Raw genomic sequence first — 22,320 nt, forward strand, 5'->3', positions numbered from 1 at the left:
TGCTTGCTACTGAAAAAACGCCTCCTACTTTGAGAACTTCCAGAATTTGTGATAAAGGACAATGTTTCCCGTTGAGAACCCTGACCTCAAAGACAAAAGGAGAATTCAAAAGAGCAGGATCAGATGCTTGTATATCAATATAAACAAACTGATTATTTCAATGAACACTGAGCAAATAATCCCACTGCAATTTGAAAAGAAGGGAAATCGCCTCTACTTACCAAGCAAGTATGAAATCTATGAATCTGATACACAGAATCCCTTTAATACAGAATAGGGACACCAAGTGTTCTAAAGAAGACAAGATACTCCAAAGAATAAAAACAAAGATCAGGGCTGTAGAAGACGAGCAGCTGACTTAAACGCGTGAAACTTCTTTCTACAAAGCATTCAGACTGCCAAAGGCTCACCTTGGACAAGCGGGGACTCCAGGGCAACTACACTCAGTCGGAATTGGTGTTCCCTCCCTAATACCTGTCTCACAAAAATGCTGCTGTTACACAGCAAAAAGAAATAGTAGCAAGTCAAGTTGCGTGTTTCCAATATCAGATTTGGAGTGAGAAGATCATGGTAATGGGGAGACCCAGCCTTAGAATGTAATGGAAAGTGAAGCGTTCCCCTTTATTCTTCAGTGTTATTTCCCAAACAACGGAGTCTTTACTTGAAAGGCTCCCCTTGTTTTTCCTAAAGAGAACCATGAAGTAGATAGGTCCCTCCTGTCTCCGTCTTATAGTAAAAGCATCCAGGATTTGTTTTTCATTCCTTGTCCTCCTCAGAATTTCCACATCAATTGTAAAGCACGTTGAACGCTTGAAGTGTTGCACAGATTGTCATTACCATACATTATACTTCAAGAAACAGGAAATACTATTGATGAACCTAAAACACTACTTAATTCTGATTTTCTTTAAGACCGTGTTTCTTATTAATTTTAGCAATGTAAATTCTCCTGTCAATCTCATTCTATATTAATGCCAGACATATAACCTTTATCACTGTATAAATCTCTTGAAAAGACGTAAAGTGGAGGAAAGCAGGCGGTAGCCATGCAACCCTTTTTTTTTTTTTTTTTTTCAGTTAGGCCTGTGAGCTGACCTGCTATATACACCCAGAGAACTTGAGTCCAGACTCTTCTGGCAGAGCACTAGAAAACATAAGGCCCTTCAAAACTTTCAGTGCGATAAAAGTTTAGGTCCCAATCAATTCAGCAAAACTACCTAATAATTCTTTTGAAGTAGAGGATATTTTAAAGCTTACCTTAACAAGGTCTGAGAAAAGTATTTCAGGGTGTTTGCAATATCTGTTCCTGAAGGTACAGGATAAATGTTGTGAAGAACCCGGTTATGATATTCCTGTAAGTACCGGATCTTGGAAGCAACTAGATAAAAGCAAAACAAAAAAAAAAAAAAAAAAGAAAAATTATCTTGTAATATGTATTAGGTACACAGCTTGTTGGGTTTTCTTTTAATGATTAGATACAGGAATTTAATTAGTATTTTAAGGAAAATATGCTGAATTTTATTGGAATGCCATGATAGAAACAATTTAAAAGATCTTTAATTTCTTATAATTGTATCCAGCACACAATTTTTTTTAAGTTATCTGGCTTAATATCCTATTCACAAATCTTCCATAACTTTTTTTATCACTAAGAAAGGCAATGCTCCAAATCATTGTATAATCACCCCCAAGTTAGCTTCTTATTATCAAAATAATAATAGATATAAATCTCTGCCACCAGAGAATTATATTTAAGATTGCTTAACTAAAACTGAAGGAGAAAACTCAAAGGTCTTTCAACAATACTCCAAAAATCCTGAAATATAGGGAGTCCGTTGCACAATGGCATCAGTCAAAATCAGATTTTTAACTCAATGTGATCATAAAAGCACGTAGTGTGTTTACTGAATGTTTGAACTGTGAGAATACGTTAAGAGGAGAGTAACTTGGTGAGTGTTGAGTAAGAATATAATGACTGGATAGTAATAAAAATATGAAAAATAAATGTCACATTTTTCCTTCCAAGGAGTTTCATAAATTAGAAAACTTCCTAATAGCTTTTCTGAGCAGAGCTGCTCAGATCTTCTCAAGATGCAGGAGGGACTCAATGGGCTTGTTTACCCTCCTAGACCTACCTGGAGTCACCAGCATTGTCCACATTCCTGACCTGACCTTTGACCTGGCTGCAGTGAATGGCCCAGTGCTAGTCATTCCTCTTTGCAAATCCCAAGGGGCCATGGTGATCACCGTCTCTCAGGTCTCCTCTTCCACAGAGCTCTCAACACTGTCCATTTGTCCTTTCAATCTTTAAGGCTACCAAGGGAGCCTTTTAGGTGGTATGGCTCACTGTCAGCAGTTAACAGAAGACATATCAAGTCCTGGAGAAGCAAGGTCTTGCTGTTCCCAACAGCCCATGGAAACAAACTCCTGGATGCAATTCTAACTGAAATGCTGGCGTAAGCAACTTAAAAAAAGTCATATGCTTTTGACAGGCGAAGAATCACAGAATGATGAAATAGAACTGGAGGGACCTTAGCGACCTTTTCTCATAACCATTTCATTTTAAAGACAGGGAAAATGAGGCACATAGGTAGTCAATGGCAGAGGTAGACCAGAATTTATACCCTTAGTTCCCAACCTGTGTTCCTTCCACTAGGACATACTCTAGATTACGAATCTGAAATGAAGTCAGTATGCAGATAGTGGGTGTTTGTTGCATGATATCAAAGCAATTTTTAGCTGCTATTAGGTTAACCATTGATTCTAAATCCCACACATACCATTGATCAAATTTGCCTTTCCTCCCCCCTACTACCTGCACTAATCCCATAATATAGTTATCATTTCCCACAAAAAGAAGTCTAGATTGCAGATAATAATACCTTGAGTTTGTATAGCACATCACCTCTGAAGAAAGCAACAAGTTTATAGCCGTTGTCTCAATGAACCCCATAAATGTTTGGTTGTAAATAACTGTTTTCCTGAGATGAGGTAAAAAGAAGGGATACTTGAAAATGTTTCAATTACATAATCTACAAAAACCCATTTTCTTCTCAGTGTTTTTGATCTGCTGTTAACCACCTTTGAAAAAAATCACATTACTGGGAACCTCCCCGCCCATTAATACATAGTTCCAAGTCCCAAATATTTGAGGTATGTTCTAGCTAGCATATGTTCTCAGCTCACCTACCACCACAGGAGTGCTCTGTTACTGTGATTTTTCACAAGCTTTAATATTCAGCAGGTTTCTGTCAAGTATTTCAGGGACACCATTAACCATCCTATCACCTAAAGAAAGGTGTTGATGGTGTCAGCTGTGGACAATAAACTCATGGAAAGAGAAAAGCCATAGATCCCAAACTCGATGTTTGCTTGTAATTCAAGAGCTACAAAACCATCACTACACAACAAAAATAAGCATTTAGAACCACGGGTGAAATGAATGGATATTCTTTTTATAGTTCCTTTTGTTAAAATGCAGCAATGGCTCCTTTCAACAGGTATCCAAACATGCAAGGGAAAGCAGAGACAAGAATCACTCCCTTCTTTGAGAAGTGATTTTAATATTTTACAAATGTCACATTGCATTGTCTTTATTTACTTACCTGTTTATGTTTTGTATATCAGGTTGTAAGTTTCTTGAGGGCAGAAACTGTATCTTACTCCTGTCTCTATACCAAGCCTAACACACTGCCTGACACTCAGTAAAAACTCAATATATTTGCAGGATAAATGAACAAATGAATTATTATCTTAATAATACCCCTTACCAATTGGGGGCTTTTTTTTATTTTGCATATATACATCTGTGACTTCCACACTAGATTGTTGACTCTTTTTACCCTAGTGCCGGACATCTAGTAGATACTCAATAAATAACTGATGAGTGAAGATGATAACAGGGAAGAAAGAAAGAGGGGGAGAGAAAGAAGCACAAAGAGAGTGGTGAGTAATCATGAAAGACAACTTGTAGAACCTGTTGGAAAATGTTCAAGCTAAATTCTGTATTAGTGAAATGCAACAAAATCTTAGCAATCATAGATTTATTTAACTTTCATGTTTTCAACTATTTGAGAACATCCAGAAGGTCCCTGACATACAGTAATGTGTAATTATGCTGAGAATGTGAACAGAATGCATTTACATTTCAACTTTGTACACAAAAAAAATGGTCATGTAGTTGGTTAGTAAGCCTATGTGAGCAACCAGCAGCCTCGCTGCAGCACTGAGTTCTTACTCTTTACTCCAATCATTTACCAGAATATTGTATAGAACCTCAGATAATTAAGATATAAACAAACGATCTCCAAGCTCAACTGACTGTAAGACTGTAAGACTACCTTTTTGTAGTAAGCTCCTATCCACCCTCTTCAATCACTGTTTCATCCCTCTCCACGTTCTTCAAAACTCCCCCACACCTACTCTTTTCCTTACAGTTTTAAGGAAACAGAAGTCATCTGTTACAGACTGCATTGTGCCCCCCCCCCAAAACACATAGGTTGAAGGCTTGATGTCAAAATGTGACTATTTGGAAATAAGGCCTTTAAAATGGTGAATAAGTAAAAATTAGACCCTTGGAGTAGGCTTTGATCCAGTCTGACAAGTGCCCTTATAAAGAGAGGACATTAGGACACAGGAGAGACACCAGGGATACATGTGCACAGAGAAAAGGCCATGTGAGGACAGGGAGACAGTAGCCATCTGCAAGCCAAGGAGACGGGCCTCGGGAGAAACCAAACCTGCCGACACCTTGATCTTGGACTTCTGGCCCCCAGGACAGAGAGAAAATTAATTTCTGTTGTTTACACCACCTGGTTTGTGGGAATTTGTGATGGCAGCCCTAGGAAACCAACTAATACACCACCATAGAGGAAATCCTCCAATAGTATAAGCCAGAGCTAACGGTCTAAGCTCTGAAATCAAACACTTCTGGATTAAGACTTTGGTTCTACTTCTACTTAACTCCTTTTTCCTCATCTGTAAAATAGGGATAATCATAGCAACCTCATGGGGTTACTGTGAATATTAATCACTTACTGTGTCAACCACTTAGCATAGTACCTAGTACAAACTCAACACAGAGTAGACAGCAAAGCCTACTTGCATCTCCTTTCTTTTTCCAATCAAACATCATCAATCAGACCACTAGTACTCTCCCTCCCACTAAGTCATGGCCATAAGCATTCAAATAAACTCTAGAATCTCCCTTGTTAAAGGGAAACAAAAACTCTCTCCCTTGACCTGACATTCCCCTCCAGCACTGGCCTCTCTCTTCAGAGCCAAGATTATAAAGAGTTGTGTACACTCTCTCATTTCTCCATCACTTCCAATTCTTGGACTCACTCCTGTCAGGCTTCCACCACCACCACTGCCCTGAATCCCCCTTTCCCACCATCATCTGGAGCCTCCATGTTGCCACATCCAATGGGCACTTTACCATCATCATTTTCCTGGATGTTTTAGCCCATTCCATACAGCCAATCCCTTCCTCCTTGATACACCCCCATGGGCTTCCCAACAACCCCACATTCTAGTCTTCCCCCTTACTGCTCCAGTGCAGCCCCTCACTGAGCTCCACTACTTCCTCCATTACTTGATGTTTAATGTGAGAATTCCTCAGGGCTCAGGCCTAGATTCTCTGTTCCTCTGTCTGCATATTCTATCCACAGGCAATCCCACCCATCCATAGAGCCTGCAGCACGATCTATGCCAACTACTCTTAAATTTGTATCTCCATCCCAGATGGGTAGCTCTTCTGAGTAACATACCTCATCAATTCAATTTCTCTACTTAGGAATCTTACAGATATCACAAAGGCAAACATGTTCCACACTGAACACTGAACACTTATCTCACCCTTTACCCCCCCCCCCAAAAAAAACCTATTCCACCATCTATACAATCTACTAAGTCACTCCAACAAAGTATTCTGAGAATCATCTGACAGCTCCTTTTCCCTCTCCCTCACACCCTTAATCCAACCTGTCACTAAATCCTGTCAATGGATAATATACCTCCAAAATATACCTCCAATCTGTCTTCTGTTCTTTATCTTCATGATCATTACTGGGCACCATCACCTCCCCATCAATTGTGAAAGCCCCTTATTCATCTTCCTGGTTCTCTCTTGCCTCTCTCCAGCTCTTTCTCCTCAGAGCAGTCAAAGAGATTTTTCTAAAATATAAACTATCTCAGGGGCACCTGGGTGGCTCAGTCAGCTAAGCATCTGACTCTTGATTTCAGCTCAAACACTTCAGCTCAGGTCATGATCTCGCAGTTTGTAAGTTTGAGCCCTTCATCAGGCTCTGTGCTGACAGTGCAGAGCCTGCTTGGGATTCTCTCTGCCCCACCCCCATGCACTCACGTGTATGTACACACACACTCTCTCTCTCTCTCTCTCTCAACATAAATAAACTTTAAATAAATAAATAAATAAATAAATAAATAAATAAAATATAAACTATTTCACGCAAATCCTTCAGTGGCTTCCCATTGCCCTCAGAACAAAATCTAAAATCCTTAACATATTATACCAGGTCCCTGCCTACCTTCCAACTTTGCATCATACCTTACCAGTCAGACATACTGACTCTTGCTCCAGTTTTTTGAACTGGCAAAGCTACTTTTTGCCTAAAAACCTTTATATGTACTTGTCCCTCTTCCTACAATGCTTTTCTCTCCATGTTTGTCTGGCTAACTACTACTTCTACTTCAAGGCTGACTTAAAATATCACTTCCTAATGGAGGTCTTCTCTGACTTCCCTGTCTAAACTGATTCCCTTTCCTCCACCTTCATTTTGCTCTGTCATCATACCCTATGCTTTTTTTTCCCCATAGTAGTTAACACAATTTTTAACACATATTTTGGTGATTTTTTTATTGTCTCTTCCAAGTGGACAATAGGCTCCAAGAACTAGGTCTTTTGTTCTCTATTATATATCCCTGAGTGCCCAAGGAATGCTGAATTTGCTGGGTCCCAGAAAAGATGAAAGGAAAGAAGGGAGGGAGAGGGACAGTGGCTTTTCCCCGTGGTTAAACTCTATTTCTTTATGAAAATAGCCAAGAAAGCCAACTGTTAAAGTTGTGATAAAAATAAAGAAAACACAGAAAGGAATCTGAGAAAGTGATGAATTTTATCCAGGTGTATGCAAGTCTAATCTCTGCTCTGCTCCTAGCCCCACCATTTGCTAGAAGCTTTGCTACATGTGGAGAGAAACATCCACAAGGGCAAAATTCAGGCATTCATTTTAGGCATATACAAATACTTCAACAAAATTAAGATCATATAGTACATAAGTTTTAAATCATTTTTTCTTTAAATCTTAAGTATTTTCCTATGTCACTAAGTATTTTTAATAACAACCCATTCCTATTTTTAAATTTGTATCAATCTATGCTTATTACCATAAAAGTAAAAAATTCATATTAAGTTCAATGAAGAAATAAAAATTAACTAAAGGCGCCCTATTCAGAGATAACTATACTTAACATTCTGGTGTATTATCCTTCCGGGAAATTTTCTTTGCATAAACTCAATTTACAAAATTGGGATTATTTTGTAGCTTTAGAATCTGTTTTCCTCACTTTCTACATCAGAAATACATTCCTACATCATCACTTTAATGTAAGTACATTTTATTTATGCAAGTAAATTGTAATTTATGTCACCGATCATCTATCTGTGAGATTTGGGGTTATTTTTCATTATTCTATTCAATGCTGCAAAGAATATCCTTTCAAACATGTGCACACATCTTCAGCTATCTCCTTAGAATACATTTTTAGTCACAGAATTGCTGACTCAGACAAGAAATACTCATTTTAAAGCTTTTCATAGGAATTAAGACATTTTCCTTCAGAAAAACTGTTTCTCTTTATATACCAGTCATGCACATATGAATAATAATGAACAATGTTTATTGAATGTCCACTATTTATCAGGTGCTCCATACACATTATTTTTTAATTTTCACAATAATATTATGGAGTGATTATTATCATTTCCATTTAATGTTGACTAAACCAGGGTGCTTGGGTGCCTCAGTCAGTTAGGCATCCAATTCTTGATTTTGGCTAAGGTCATGATCTCACACTTTGTGAGTCTGAGCCCCAGGTCAGGCTCTGCACTGACAGTGTAGAGACTGCTTCAGATTCTCTGTCTCCCTCTCTGTCTGCCCCTCCCCTGCTCATGCTCTCTCTCTCTCTCTTAAAAATAAATAAACATTAAAAATAAATAAATAAGGTTGAATAAACCAAAGCTCAAGCATAACTGACTCACCCAAAACACAAAACTAGTAAGTGGCAGATAGTTTCCTGGCTAGAAGCCAGGCTTCTCCTTCAGGCCACACTGTTCTTTAATTATTCTTACGAGCTTAATAATATTTAATTTCATGATATGGCAGGAAATATTGATATTTCCCCTATTTCACTATTTGAGGATTGTGTTGTTTCCAGTATTTCATTAAGGAACACTGCAGTGAGCAGATGAAATATTAAAACTAAATGAGTTTTACTTTTGTTTTTAGAAAACACAAACTGATACTTGTTTACTTCATTGGTACCACAATTTTCTTCTTGAAAAATCAAATCCTGTTAATCCTTCAAGGCCCATCTTAAGAGTCACACCATTCATGACTGGTTGACTCTAGACATTATCACCATCTCCCTTTTCTGACTGACTGCTCAGAGCACTCATTATCTGCCTCAAAAATTTTGTCACTTCATTATATAAATTTATCACTGATAATAAACTGGTCCAGATGGTTCTAAATTAGTTTCATGTTTGCAAATACAGTAACCCTAAGAATACCTTAATACCTTTGAGGATATAACTGTCTTATATACCATTTGTAATTCCCTTAGAATTTGTCACAATGCTAGGTACATAAGAGATGGTTAAAATGTTTAACACATTTCATCTTTAAAATGTGATGTGATGTTTAACACAGTGGTTAACATGAATTAAAGTTTAAATGTCACCTTTGTTATATCCTATTAATACTCTCTAAATAAATTCTTTAAAACACTAATGACATTTATGCAAATAAATAATTTCTAGATAAAAATGTGTTAGTATAAAATGTAAATAGTGGAGGTTTACTCAGTTTTCCTGTGTCTCTTGTGTGAACACAGAACATAAGAATGCAGCCCAGCTGATATCTTGATTGTAGCTGGTGAGACTGAAGCACAGAACATAGCTTCACCACATGAAGACTCCTGAAAAACTCAAACTGTGAGCTTCCTTCAACAAGCAAACCAAAATGTACCTAGGATCTAGCTTCGTTTACTTTTTTGTTTTGTTTTTAATTTCTAATTCTTATTTTTTTATTTTATTAATTTTTTTCTTCCTCCAAAATGACAAAATGAAGGAATTCACCCCAAAATAAAGAACAGGAAGAAATGACAGACAGGGGCTTAATCAACACAGATATAAGCAAGATGTCTGAAATAGAATTTAGAACCACGACAATAAGAATACTAGCTAGGGTTGAAAAAAGCATAGAATCCCTTTCTGTGGAGGTAAAAGAAATAAAATCTAGTCAGGACAAAATTAAAAATGCTATAACCAAGATGCAATCTCGAATGAATGTTGTGATGGCAAGGATGGACAAAGCAGAGCAGCGAATCAGTGATATAGAATATAAAATTATGGAGAATAATTAAGCAAAAAAAAGAGGGAAACAAAGGCAAAAGAACATGACACAAGACTTGGAGAACTCATGACTATTAAAAAGGAATAACATCCAAATCGTAGGAGTCCCAGAAGATGAAGAGAGGAAATGGAACAGAAGGTTTATGTGAGCAAATTATAACAGAAAACTGCCAATCTGGGGAAGGACACAGACATCAAAATCCAAGAGGCACAGAGAAATCCCATTAGACTGAACAAAAACCAACCTCAACAAGGCATATCATAGTCAAATTCACAAAACACACAGACAGGAAAGGAAAGAATTAGGAAAGCAGCAAGGAAAAAAAGTCCTTAACCTATAAGGATGACAGATCAGGTTTGCAGCAGACCTATCCACAGAAACTTGGCAGGCCCAAAGGAGTGGCTGGATATATTCAATGTGCTGAATCAGAAAAACATGCAGCCAAGAATTCTTTATCCAGCAAGGCTGTCATTCAAAATAGAAGGAAAGATAAAGAATTTCCCAGATAAACAAAAACTAAAGGAGTTCATGAGCACTACACCAGTCCTGAAGAAATCTTCAGGGGGACTCTTTGAGTGGATAAAAGACAAAAGAAAACAAAAAAGACCAAAAGCAACAAACTAGGAAGGACTGGAGAACATGACCAGAAACACCAACTCTACAGGCAATGCAATGGCACTAAATTCATATCTTTCAGAATTCACTCTAAATGTCAATGGACTAAATGCTCCAATCAAAAGACATAGGGTATCAGAATGGATAACAAAGTAAGACCCATCTGCATGCTCCTTACAAGAGACTCATTTTAGACCTAAAGACACCTGCAGATTGAAAGGGGATGGAGAACCATTTATCATGCTAACGGCTGTCAAAAGAAAGCTAGAGTAGCCATATTTATATCAGACAAACTAGATTTTAGAATAAAGACTGTAACAAGAGATGAAGAAGGGCATTATATCATAATTAAGGGGTCTATCCATCAAGAAGATCTAACAATTATAAATATTTATGCCCCCAACATGAGCGCACAAATATATAAATAAAATAACTACAAACATAAAGAAACTCATTGATAATACTACCATAATAATAGGGGACTTCAGCATCCCACTTACAACAATGGACAGATCATGTAAACAGAAAATCAACAAGGAAACAATGGCTTTGAATGACACATTGGACTGGGTGGACTTAACAGATGTATTCAGAACATTTCATCCTAAAACAGCAGAATACACATTCTTCTCGAGTGCACATAGAACATTCTCCAGAATACATTACAGACTGGGTCACAATCCAGCCCTCAACAAGTACAAAAAGATCGAGGTCATACCTTGCATATTTTCAGACCACAACACTTTGAAACTCAAAATCAACCACATGAAAGAATTTGGAAAGATCATGAATACTTGGAGATTAAAGAACATCCTACTAGAGAATGAATGGGTTAACCAAGAAATTAAAAAGGAAATCTAAAAGTACATGGAAGCCAATGAAAATGATAACACCACAGCACAAAACCTCTGGGACACAGCAAAGGCAGTCATAAGAGGGAAGTATATAGCAATCCAGGCCTTACTAAAGAAGGAATAAAGGTCTCAAATACACAACCTAACGCTGTACCTAAAAGAGCTGGGGAAAGGACAGCAAATAAAGCCCAAAACCAGCAGAAGAAGGGAAATAATAAAGATTATAGTAGAAATCAATGATATCGAAATAAAAGAAAAATATCAATGAAACCAGGAGCTGCTTCTTTAAAAGAATTAACAAAATTGGTAAACTCTAGCCAGATCGATCAAAAAGAAAAAGGAAAGGACCCAAATAAAAAAAATCAAGAATGAAAGAGGAGAGATTACAACCAACACTACAGAAATACAAACAATAATAAAGGAATATTATGAGCCATTATATGCCAACAAATTGGGCAATCTGGAGGAAATGGGCAAATTCCTAGAAACATATAAACTACCAAAACTGAAACAGGAAGAAATAGAAAATTTGAACAGACCCATAACCAGTAAAGAAATTGAATCACTAATCAAAATTGTCCCAACAAACAAGAATTCAGGGCTGGATGGCTTCCAGGGGAATTCTACCAAAGATTTGAAGAAGAGTTAACACCTATTCTTTTGAAGCTGTTCCAAAAATAGAAATGGAAGGAAAACTTCCAAAGTTATTCTACGAGGCTAGCATTACCTTGATTCCAAAACCAGACAAAGACCTCACTAAAAAGGAGAACTACAGACCAATCTCCCTGATGAATATGGATGCAAAAATTCTCAACAAGATACTAGCAAACTGGATCCAACAATACACTAAATACGTTCACCACAATCAAGTGGGATTCATTCCTGGGCTTCAGGGCTAGTTCGATATATGAAAATCAATCAGTGTGATACATTACATTAATAAAAGAAAGGATAAGGACTACATGATCCTCTCAATAGATGCAGAAAAAGGCATCTGACAAAATACAGCATCCTTTCTCAATAAAAACCCTCCGGAAAGTCGGGATAGAAGGATCAAACCTCAAGATCATAAAGGCCATATCTGAAAGACCCACAGCTAATAATTAGGAGGACACTTGTTGGGATGAGCATTGGGTGTTATTTGTAAGTGATGAATCACTAAATTCTATTCCTGAAATTATTATTATACTATATGTTAACTAACTTGGATTTAAATTTTAAAAAATAACAAAGGCTTAAAAAATGTAAATAGTGCAGAAATTTTTTCATAATTTATTTTCCTCCCATCTCTCGTATTTTCCTCCCAACTCCAAATAATCATTTCCCTTGATATATTCCAAAATATTTATAGGTTCTTCATTATCATTTGCAAAATTTACTCATTTTTTCTTCAAGTGGACCACTCATTTTCCTTCTCGTGACTTGAACCCTAAACATTCTGGGTAACTGTCTTGGAGTTGTCACAATGTCCTGCAGACAGCTCTGAGATGCAGTGTGAGTTCCCACCTACACCAACGTGTGACCTCAAGCAAATCACTTAATATCTCTGAGCCTCAGGGGTTCTTGTTTGTCTGTTTTGATTTGTTCTGTTCTGGTTTTGCCAAATGAGAAATTAAAATAGTATTTCCCCCATATTCTTTATAAGCTGGTTATTAATATTATAGACTTGAAAGCATATGCCCTAATTCCATGTTAATTTTTATTGGTTTCTTCTGCTGCTACATAAAGTCCAAGACTTTATGGATTTGCTGTCATTGTTCCCTTTTAAACTAGTCATCTTCTTTTCAGCTAAGCTTTCACTGAGAAATGATAGACATAAATAAAGAGGTCTGGACATACTTTACAAATTTGGAGTACTATAAATATTTACCACAATGGTTGAAGTAAAAAAGTATGCCTCATACCTTTTTCATTTCTTCTCATAATTAGAGGATCAGTAAAGAATCAGACATCCTTCTTAATCACCTTGCATATCTTAAGAGATGACTTTTTTGTCTCCCAGGTCCTTAAGATTCTACTTTTTTTTTAAATTTTTTAATTACATTTATTTATTTTTGAGAGACAGAGTGAGACACAGCACGAGCGCGGTAGGGGCAGAGAGAGAAGGAGACACAGAATCCAAAGCAGGCTCCAGGCTCTGAGCTGTCAGCACAGAGCCCAACGCAGGGCTCGAACCCACAACCGTGAGATCACGACCTGAGCTGAAGTCAGACACCTAACCAACAGAGCCACCCAGGCGCCCCAATTAAGATTCTACTTGTTGGTCCAATTGGTTCTATCTAGAAATCAGCTCTAAAATCTACTCTCTTCTCTAACTGCACTGACATCACCTTAATTTAAGCCTGCAAAAGCTCTTTCCGAGATTATTGCTGTGATATCCAGACTGAAACCCTTAAGAACCCTTTTTCACATGATCTTCCAGAGTGATGGTTCTAAAATGCAAATCTTCCTCATTTCCTGCTGGTTGAAGTCCAAGCAATTAGCTAGAAGAGTCCAACATGAACAGATCCCTGTTCATCTGTCAAGCTTCAACTGTCTCTTCCATATGTATCACAGTGTAGCCATAATGACTTGCAAAAATCCCAATTCATATTGCTCTTACCCTTCCATAGTTTTGTACACTATTGTCTCTGCAGGAATGCAATCCATACTTGTCTGCCTGGCCAACTCCTAATAATCTTCAAAGCTCAGTTGTAACCACTTCCGCTATAGATAACTAACCCACCCTACCACAAGATACATCTCTTTGGTGCTTTCATAGCACACAAGGCTTCCCTCTATCACAGCACTTACCACTATATTCTATAATCATTAACTCATTCACTGTCTCCTCACTAGGCTATCAGGTCCTTGAGATCAGAAACTGTCTCTTTCATTTTTGTATTCCCAGAATTTAGTAATAAATGTCTGATGAACAAGAATGAATGAATGAATTCATATATCACATGATTCTTGGTAGCAAAGCTGTTTCAAATTTATATGCCTTTCATGGGCTGGTTTTGGATCTTGGATATGACACTAATTCCCTCTACCTCTTCTTCCTATTTCTTGTAGGAAGGACAATTTATATCACAAGAACTACTGTATCACCTTCTTCCACAGTCCCCAGTTCCACCACTAGCCATCTTGGGGATCTTGTTGAAAGTTGACTAAAGGGCTGAGGATGTACTTGTGTCTACACAGATGGAGAGAGAGAGCAAAAAATTACCTACTCCAAGAGTCAAGAGGAACAGACAGAAAGCCCCGCTCTAAAAAATTAACAGTGTGAGAAACCAGGCATGACCTTATAGTCATAGGACAATATGTGCCCCATTCTCACCTGACCAGCTCAAGGAACAGAATCAGGGCAGAGGAATATAAATAGTCCTTATCCTCTGAGTCAGTCTCAACTGAAGACTAGAGCAGTACCCCCAGGTTCAGGAAAGTGAGATACCCTCCATTGAAGCATACCCTTAGGAAGGATAATTGGCAAAAATAATTTCAGGAGAAGTAGAAAATATACAGGGCTTGGCACAGCTAAAATTGGTCCTAATCTATTCAGAATGAATTAGGGTCACTTCCTCCACTACATAAGGACCATAGAGAACTTCTGAGGGCAGAGGTGCCAGGCTACCCCATTTGAAGACACAACTTGAAGCTCTGATATTGGTAAAGAAGTCAAGCTGAGGGAACTTTGGTTGGGAATAAGGCTCTACCAACAGACCAGAATTTAGAGTCTTGTCTACTGCCCACTGAGCCTAAATTCAGCTCGTTGCACTTGAAAGTCCTCCTTGTATTTAATGTCTGTCTATCCTTTATTTTCATGTGGAGTTTGGGGTGATGGAGTTAGGCTTTGGTCTTTTTATTTGTTTACTTTTTACTATGGAAACTGTAAATACGTAATAGTAGAAAGAAAAGTAAAACAAAGCCTTGTACCCAACACTACACTATCACACTTGTTTTTTCATCAGACTATGCCACTTATAAATACTTTAATATAATCTCCAACTAATAAAGACACCTATAATTGAATACTACTACCACACCCAATAAAATTCACAAATAAATCTCTTAATATCAGGGGTCAAACAAGATTTGCAAGGGGCATTTCACGAATTGCATCTGCATCCCTTCATCATTCCCTTCTGGTATCACAACTTCATTATGTATCATTATGTATCATTATGTATCACCAGGCTCCTAAGGAGGCTCTAGAACACAGAGAGTTTGGGCCTGTGGTCTCATCTGCATTTCTGCCCCACATACCAGCTCCTCCAAGCCTCTTAGTATTTATTTCATTATATACCTGTAATTGTCTGCAGCTACAAGACACATCTCAACCCTGTTCCTTACATCACCTCCAACAACTGGAGCTTTTCACACACAAAAAGTTCCATTTTATAGACAGAAAGATGGAGAAACCAAGAGTTAAAAGCAGAAAGACTGGGGTCAGCTAAACTAAAACCCAGCTGTCAGATGAATTCAGGCTCTTCTACTTACTGACTATGAGAACTTGGGTAAAGTAATGAACTTCTATGAGCCTCAATTTCCTCACCTATAAAATGGGGATAATGATATCTGTCTCACAAGGTTGCCACAAGGGTTTTTAAATATTACATTAATAAACTACTTAGCACAATTACTGGCACATGGCAGACAATAAATTGCAGCTATAATTAGCAGCCACACGTGGGATCCTTCTCCTTTCCCTCTCCCAGTCCAAAACTCTGAACCTTAAAAAGGAATAATCTGTGGAGTAAGGAAAACACAGCAGTGATATTTCATCAACAAAATTAAGCATAACCTCCTACACACACACACACACACACACACACACACACACACACACACACACAATCTACTACTGCATTTGGTACTAAAATCTAGTTTTATATTCAGAGACTTATCATTTTTAAAGAATAAAAAACAAATATAGCTAATAATAAAGACATTCCAAAGTGGAGATGTGAGGAGAACAATTGTTTGGGAGGTCTACAAGAAACCAGAGCTCTTTGCAAATCCTTGATCAAAGGATGATCCTTCTTTGAGGAAGGTCATCCTCTTCAAATGAAAGCAAAACCTCATAAAAAACACAAACGAAGAGTGATGGAAAAGGATACACCTATTTAGAGAGTTAAAAGAGTCAAATCTCCCTTCAAAAGCAAAAAAAATTCAAATGTCACAAATTTCATTGTTAATTCATCCAAATATTCATATACTTACATATATGTTCCTCAGTGGGTTTTAGTTCCAGGTGGCAAACATTACCTGGAACTTTCAGCAGACAGGGTAGATCAGCAAAGAACACTCCTGTTCTTTGGCAAGTGAGGCCAATACCATCAACATCATTACATTGTGTATCATTACATTCGCATCATCAATTACATTTGTATAGCCATTTACATTTTTTAAAGCACTTCCACATACATTATTCAGTGACATTTCTGTGCAGTGAACTTTTAAGAAACACTGTAAGTCAGGAGTTGAAGGGAATTTTAGATATCAAGTAAAAGTTAGGCAACAAAGGGAAAGGAAAAAATATCAATATTCTTATTCATTAGATATTGATTGAACACTCACTATGTGCCAGGAACTTTGAACTGTGAATAAATCAACAAAAAGAAAGACATAATCATTGTCTTATGGGTCACAATAATCCCAATAATAATTCTAAATTCTGAGTATTTACTTTGTGTCATAAACACAAAAACAATAGTATTACTATTATTATTCCCATATTACCAATGAGAAAAACCAAAGCTCTGGAGGTTAACTTGCCAAAGGTCACATAGGAAGTAAATGATAGAGCCACTTTCTGACATGTCACCTATAGAGAAACAACTGAACTAGTTATAGCCCACCATACATTTTTCAGCACTTTTTTAAAAAAACACGTAGATACATAAAATCACCCAGTGCTTTCATGCATGAATTAGTGAGACCTAACCACTTGCCAAGTAGAAAATGTCTTAACATGGAAACACTGCATTTGCCAGAGATGGGGCACTTGTAATAAAGAAAAGGGAAAAAGCAATGTATTCAAGTCAAAAGAGAAGACTACTGTTCGAGTTTTTATTGCACTACTGGTCAGGAGAGTTTGTTCTAGGAACTATGAAAGATTCCATGCTGTGATGGAGAAAATGATAAAGGCAGTGAATTTCTTCAAATTGAGAGTTGTGTTGGATATTAGCAATGATCTGACATGGAATATGGAGCTCCATTCTATTTTAATGCAATCAAGTCAGGTTATAGAAGTTTCTTTTAAAAGTTTATTGAGCAACCTCCTCAGATCAAGATTTTGAAATTGAAGAACCTAAGAGGCCAAATCTTAAGTAACTCCCACCCCATCCAAAGAGAGATTCACAAATTTGTATCTTCCTTCTGATGTGACATCTGAATACTGTACTTGAAACTACAAGGGTGAGGGTGGAGGGTGGGAAACAGGAGCATCACTGATTTGTTCAAGGAAATATAAACCCAGATACAGATTTAGCAGATGAAAACTAGAGAATGTTTTAATCTATCACTACTAAACTGTACTGCACTCTCTATAATCACAGATTTTTGAGGAACTGAGGAACTATGTGGTGGAAATAATGTCAGAGATATACAGAGGCTGATGACTATGAATCATTTATGTTTCTACATCTAAGTACAATACTCAAGATGTATCTGAGTTATCAACCATCAATCCATCAATCAATCAATGTGGCTCCATTTTAAAAGGAAAGGATTGCGCCGAAAATAAATTCTACTACCTAAGGAAATATAGATATCCCAGAACTGCCTAAATAAGAAGATGAATTATAGACAGCACTGTCTGGAAATGTAAATGTCTGGCTACATAGACAAACTCTAGGAAATATCTGGGATCCTGCTTTTCTGTTAAAGTACACTGTCTTTCATGAAAGTCCAAGCTGAGATTCATGACCCATCAGGGGTTAAAAGTCAGATGTGCCATGACTCAGAATACACACGGTAATTCTCAAAAATAACTCAGTCCAGGGATGTCTGTGTAGCTCAGTCGGTTCAGCAGTTGACTCTTGATTTCAGCTCAGGTCATGATCCCAGGATGGTAAGATCAAGCCCCATGTCAGACTCCATGCTGAGCATGGAATCTGCTTTCTCTCCCTCTCCCTTTGCCCCTCCCACACACATTCTCTCTCAAAATAAATAAGTAAACATTTTGAAAAAAAGAACAATTCAGCCCATCATACAATATTTTCTCTAACTTGATCAAAATAGAGCAATAAGTAAATATAAAAGCATAACTCTTTAGAAACTCTCTGAAACTCTTAAAATTATAACATGTCTTTAGTATTTACTATGTCCCAGGCATTGTTCTAAGCATTTTAGCCTTTTAACTCTTGTAAGCCTCACAACAAGCTTGTAAGATAGATGCTATTTTATTCCCCCGCCCTTCTTTTTTCTACATATGAAAAAAAATGGGGCATTTACTATCAATTTTTTTAAATCATGCAGTCTACATATAATTTGTTCTTTCACTCATGAATATCAGCAGATATTCACTGGGGGTCAACCATGTGCCTAACAGACAAGTAGCAACTGACTTGGCGGAATCCCAGGCCAGCAGCAAGGAAAGCTGAGAACCAATGATTTGTGTCTCAGACATAACAGTACATGAGACAGCTATAGCCCCTGATCTCATGGTGCTATGGTGAAGTATAAAAGACCAACAAAGGGGCGCCTGGGTGGCGCAGTCGGTTGAGCGTCCGACTTCATCCAGGTCACGATCTCGCGGTCCGTGAGTTCGAGCCCCGCGTCAGGCTCTGGGCTGATGGCTCGGAGCCTGGAGCCTGTTTCCGATTCTGTGTCTCCCTCTCTCTCTGCCCCTCCCCCGTTCATGCTCTGTCTCTCTCTGTCCCAAAAATAAATAAAAAAACGTTGAAAAAAAAAATTTAAAAGACCAACAAAGAGAACAAGAAATTGTTCTAAACATCTATAAAGAAACATACAAGAAACAAAAAGAAACACACAAGCAGCTACAATAGAGAACAAAGAAAGCAACAGGGAATGCTTTCTTTACATAAGGTGGTTTGGGAAGGCTTCTGAGAAGAGACTGCATCTAAGTTAAGACATAAGAATGAGAAGGTGCTAGACATGAAAAAGTAGGAGAAAGTTTCTGGGTTAAGACCACAAAGTGAACACAGTCATCCAAATCATAGCATCTGGAATGCCACCAAACTACAGTAAAAAGACTTTTTTTAAAGACAAGAAGAAAGGGACAATAGGCCACAAGACACACAGCAACATGATATTGGAAGCTTGAAAGCCAGTAGACAAGTAACAACTGACTTGGCAGAATCCCAGGCCAGGAGCAAGGAAAGCTGAGAACCAATCATGTGCATCTCAGAATTCTCAAAAGACATGGAACTGGCAGTACCAGATAGCTCCAGAGCTAGAGATGCAGGGAAGGAATGGGAGCTATAAAAAGAGGGATTGGCTGAAAGCTATTTAAGAAGCAATTGGGTCCTTACATTTTCTCCCCTACCTCATCCCTGAGAGAGTACCTCTCCCCAACTCGCTGGATCTAAAGTTTTTTGTCTAAAGAGAATATGCAACAGAGGGTCTCTGGAATGGAAGAAACCAAACACAGTTGAAGACCAAAGTAACTGACCTAAACCAAGGAAATCTGGTGGCTATATGAAGTGTGAATACAGAATACAGAACCAAACCAAGCCCTGCCCTCTAATACCTAGCAGCCAGACCCTCACTCTTCATGCTGGAGAATGGAAGCTCCTTTGTAAATCCTTCCTTCTGTGAATCTGACCAATCAAATAGGAAAGACCTGAAGATAGATTGCGATGTCAGGGGTTCCCAATAAATGGCTCATCAAACGCACAGGTTAGCTTCTTAGTCTGAACCCTTAACTGTGAGTAGATAGTAAAGAATGGCCAACCATCTAAAATAAAGCCTCTAACATGGAAGACAGGCAAGAAAGAACAGAAAATCAACTGTTTGGAGAAAAAAAGAATCTATGTAGAAGAAAATCTTAAAAAAAAAAACCTGTTATTACTGTCAGAAACATGAAAGATTCCACCTATGAATGAATGTTCAGATGCTATAAAAAAATACACAGAATAAAAGAAAACAGAGTTCTAATAAATTAAAAGAACATGACTGAGGAAATTAATAATTAACAGAAGGGCTAGAAGATAGAGATGAGAAGATTTTCTCAAAGAACAGCAGGAATAGACAAAGTAAGAGAGAAATATGATCAATCCAGGAGGTCCAACATCAGAATAAAGGAGTTTCAGCAAAAGGCAATAGCAAAACGAGAGGAGTTAAAAACATTAACAAAATTAATTAAGAAAATTGTAGGGGCGCCTGGGTGTCTCAATCGGTTAAGCAATCGACTTCAACTCAGGTCATGTTCTCATGGTTTGTGGGTTCGAGCCCCATGTCAGGCTCTGTGCTGACAGATCCGAGCCTGGAGCCTGCTTCAGATTCTGCGTCTCCCTCTCTCTCTGCCCCTCCCCCATTCATTCTCTCTCTCTCTCTCTCTCTCTCTCTCTCTCAAAAATAAATAAACATTAAAAAAGAAAGAAAATTTTAGAAAATAGCAGATTAAAAAGACCCATCACAATAAATAAAAATAAACACATAAGGCATATCATACTGAAACATCAGAAACTGATGGCAGGGAAAATATTCCATAGGCTTTTAAAGACGTTTTTTAGGGCCACATGGGTGGTTCAGGCTCAGTCACTTAGGCATCTGACTTCAGCTCAGTCATGATCTCATGGTTTGTGAATTTGAGCCCCACATTGGGCTCTCTACTATCAGCACAGATCCTCTGTCCCCCCCACCTCTGTCCCTCCCCTGCTTACACTATCTCTCTCAAAAATAACATTAAAAAAAATTTAATAAAAACACAATAAAATAAAGACTTTTTAAATTTACATCAGAAATCAAAATGGCTTTGGATTTCTCAAAAGCAATACAGGAAGCAAGATAAATAATGAACTCTGAAAAAAATTATTATGAAAGTAGAATTCTATATTCAGGCAAACTATAAATCAAGAATAAAGGCATACTTAGACATTCATGATTTCAAAAAATTTATTTCCCATGCGTCCTTTAGCCTGGAAGAGACCCAGTTGTACATCAGCATAGAGGGCCATCTGTCACTACGAAAGCACTGTGTGTAGCTCAAGAGACAGACTGTCGAAAGATGTCATCACCAAGAGCCCTACAGCCAATATACTGGATTTTTAACCCAAAGCAGAATATCTGAGAGACTGTGGCCCAGATTCTTAATTTGTTCTTGAATGAGTAAAGTTCCTATTCTCTTCCACAGTCTCCTGAAACAACTAAGGACACTTATTTTACTCCCAAAGAAGTGTTCTTCCTTGACCTACTTCTAAGATCTAGAGGTAGACCATGTGAGCTTAAGTAAAAAATACAAGAGTAACCCACTCCCTAATCATATTTTTGCCAAAAGTCCAGGTCCTGAAACACAATGCCATATCTGCCAAAAGCCCCAACTGTGGTGAACCCTGCTTTCCTTGGACTGACTCCTGACCTTGCTCAGAGATGTCCCCCAGGAGGGGCTCTCAAGGACACCAAATTCAGACTGTGTCCCAGACACTATGTTTGGCTTATTTTCATAAAATGAAAGACAGCTCAGAATTATGTATATAATTTCAAAAAAAAAAACAATAAATGCAACACATAAATACAACACATAAATACATAAGTACAAAACAATAAATACCCAAATCTGGGTACCTACCACCCAGATTAAAAGGCAGTACATTCCCTACCTTAACCTGTATCCAGCTATAATTTCATTCCCCTTGCTCATCATAGAGGTATTGACCCTTCTGTTAGTCAGTCTGTTGCTTTTCTTTATCATTTTATCCTGAACATGTGTATAGCATATATAAACACTACATTATTTAATTTTTACAAACTGAAGAGCAGGGGGCCTGGGTGGCTCAGTCAGTTAAGCATCCAACTTTTACTTTGGTTCAGGTCATGATCCCACGATTTGTGAGTCTGAGCCCTACATCGGGCTCTGCGCTGACAGCACAAAGCCTGCTTGGGATTCTCTCTCTCCCTCTCTCTGTCCCTTCCCCACTCACGCTCTCTCTATCTTTCCCTCAAAATAAATCAGTAAAACTTTAATAAATAAGTAAATAAAATTTAAAAATAAAAAACTGAAGAGCAAGCACAAACCCAATGGTGAAAGGAAA

At 37.8% G+C, this 22,320-nt stretch overlaps 1 protein-coding gene across 1 annotated transcript in view; it reads right to left on the minus strand.

Annotated features, from left to right (window-relative positions):
• Nucleotides 1-1,378, minus strand: part of UNC79 (unc-79 homolog, NALCN channel complex subunit) — a 220,239-nt gene extending 218,861 nt beyond the window's left edge. The window contains exon 1 of the mRNA XM_049612255.1: nt 1,258-1,378. The gene's annotated coding sequence lies outside the window, so the exon portion shown is untranslated. The remainder of the gene's footprint in view (nt 1-1,257) is intronic.
• Nucleotides 1,379-22,320: the final 20,942 nt, after the last annotated feature.

Source organism: Panthera uncia (assembly GCF_023721935.1).
Source record: "Panthera uncia isolate 11264 chromosome B3 unlocalized genomic scaffold, Puncia_PCG_1.0 HiC_scaffold_1, whole genome shotgun sequence".
Taxonomy (NCBI): Eukaryota; Metazoa; Chordata; class Mammalia; order Carnivora; family Felidae; genus Panthera; species Panthera uncia.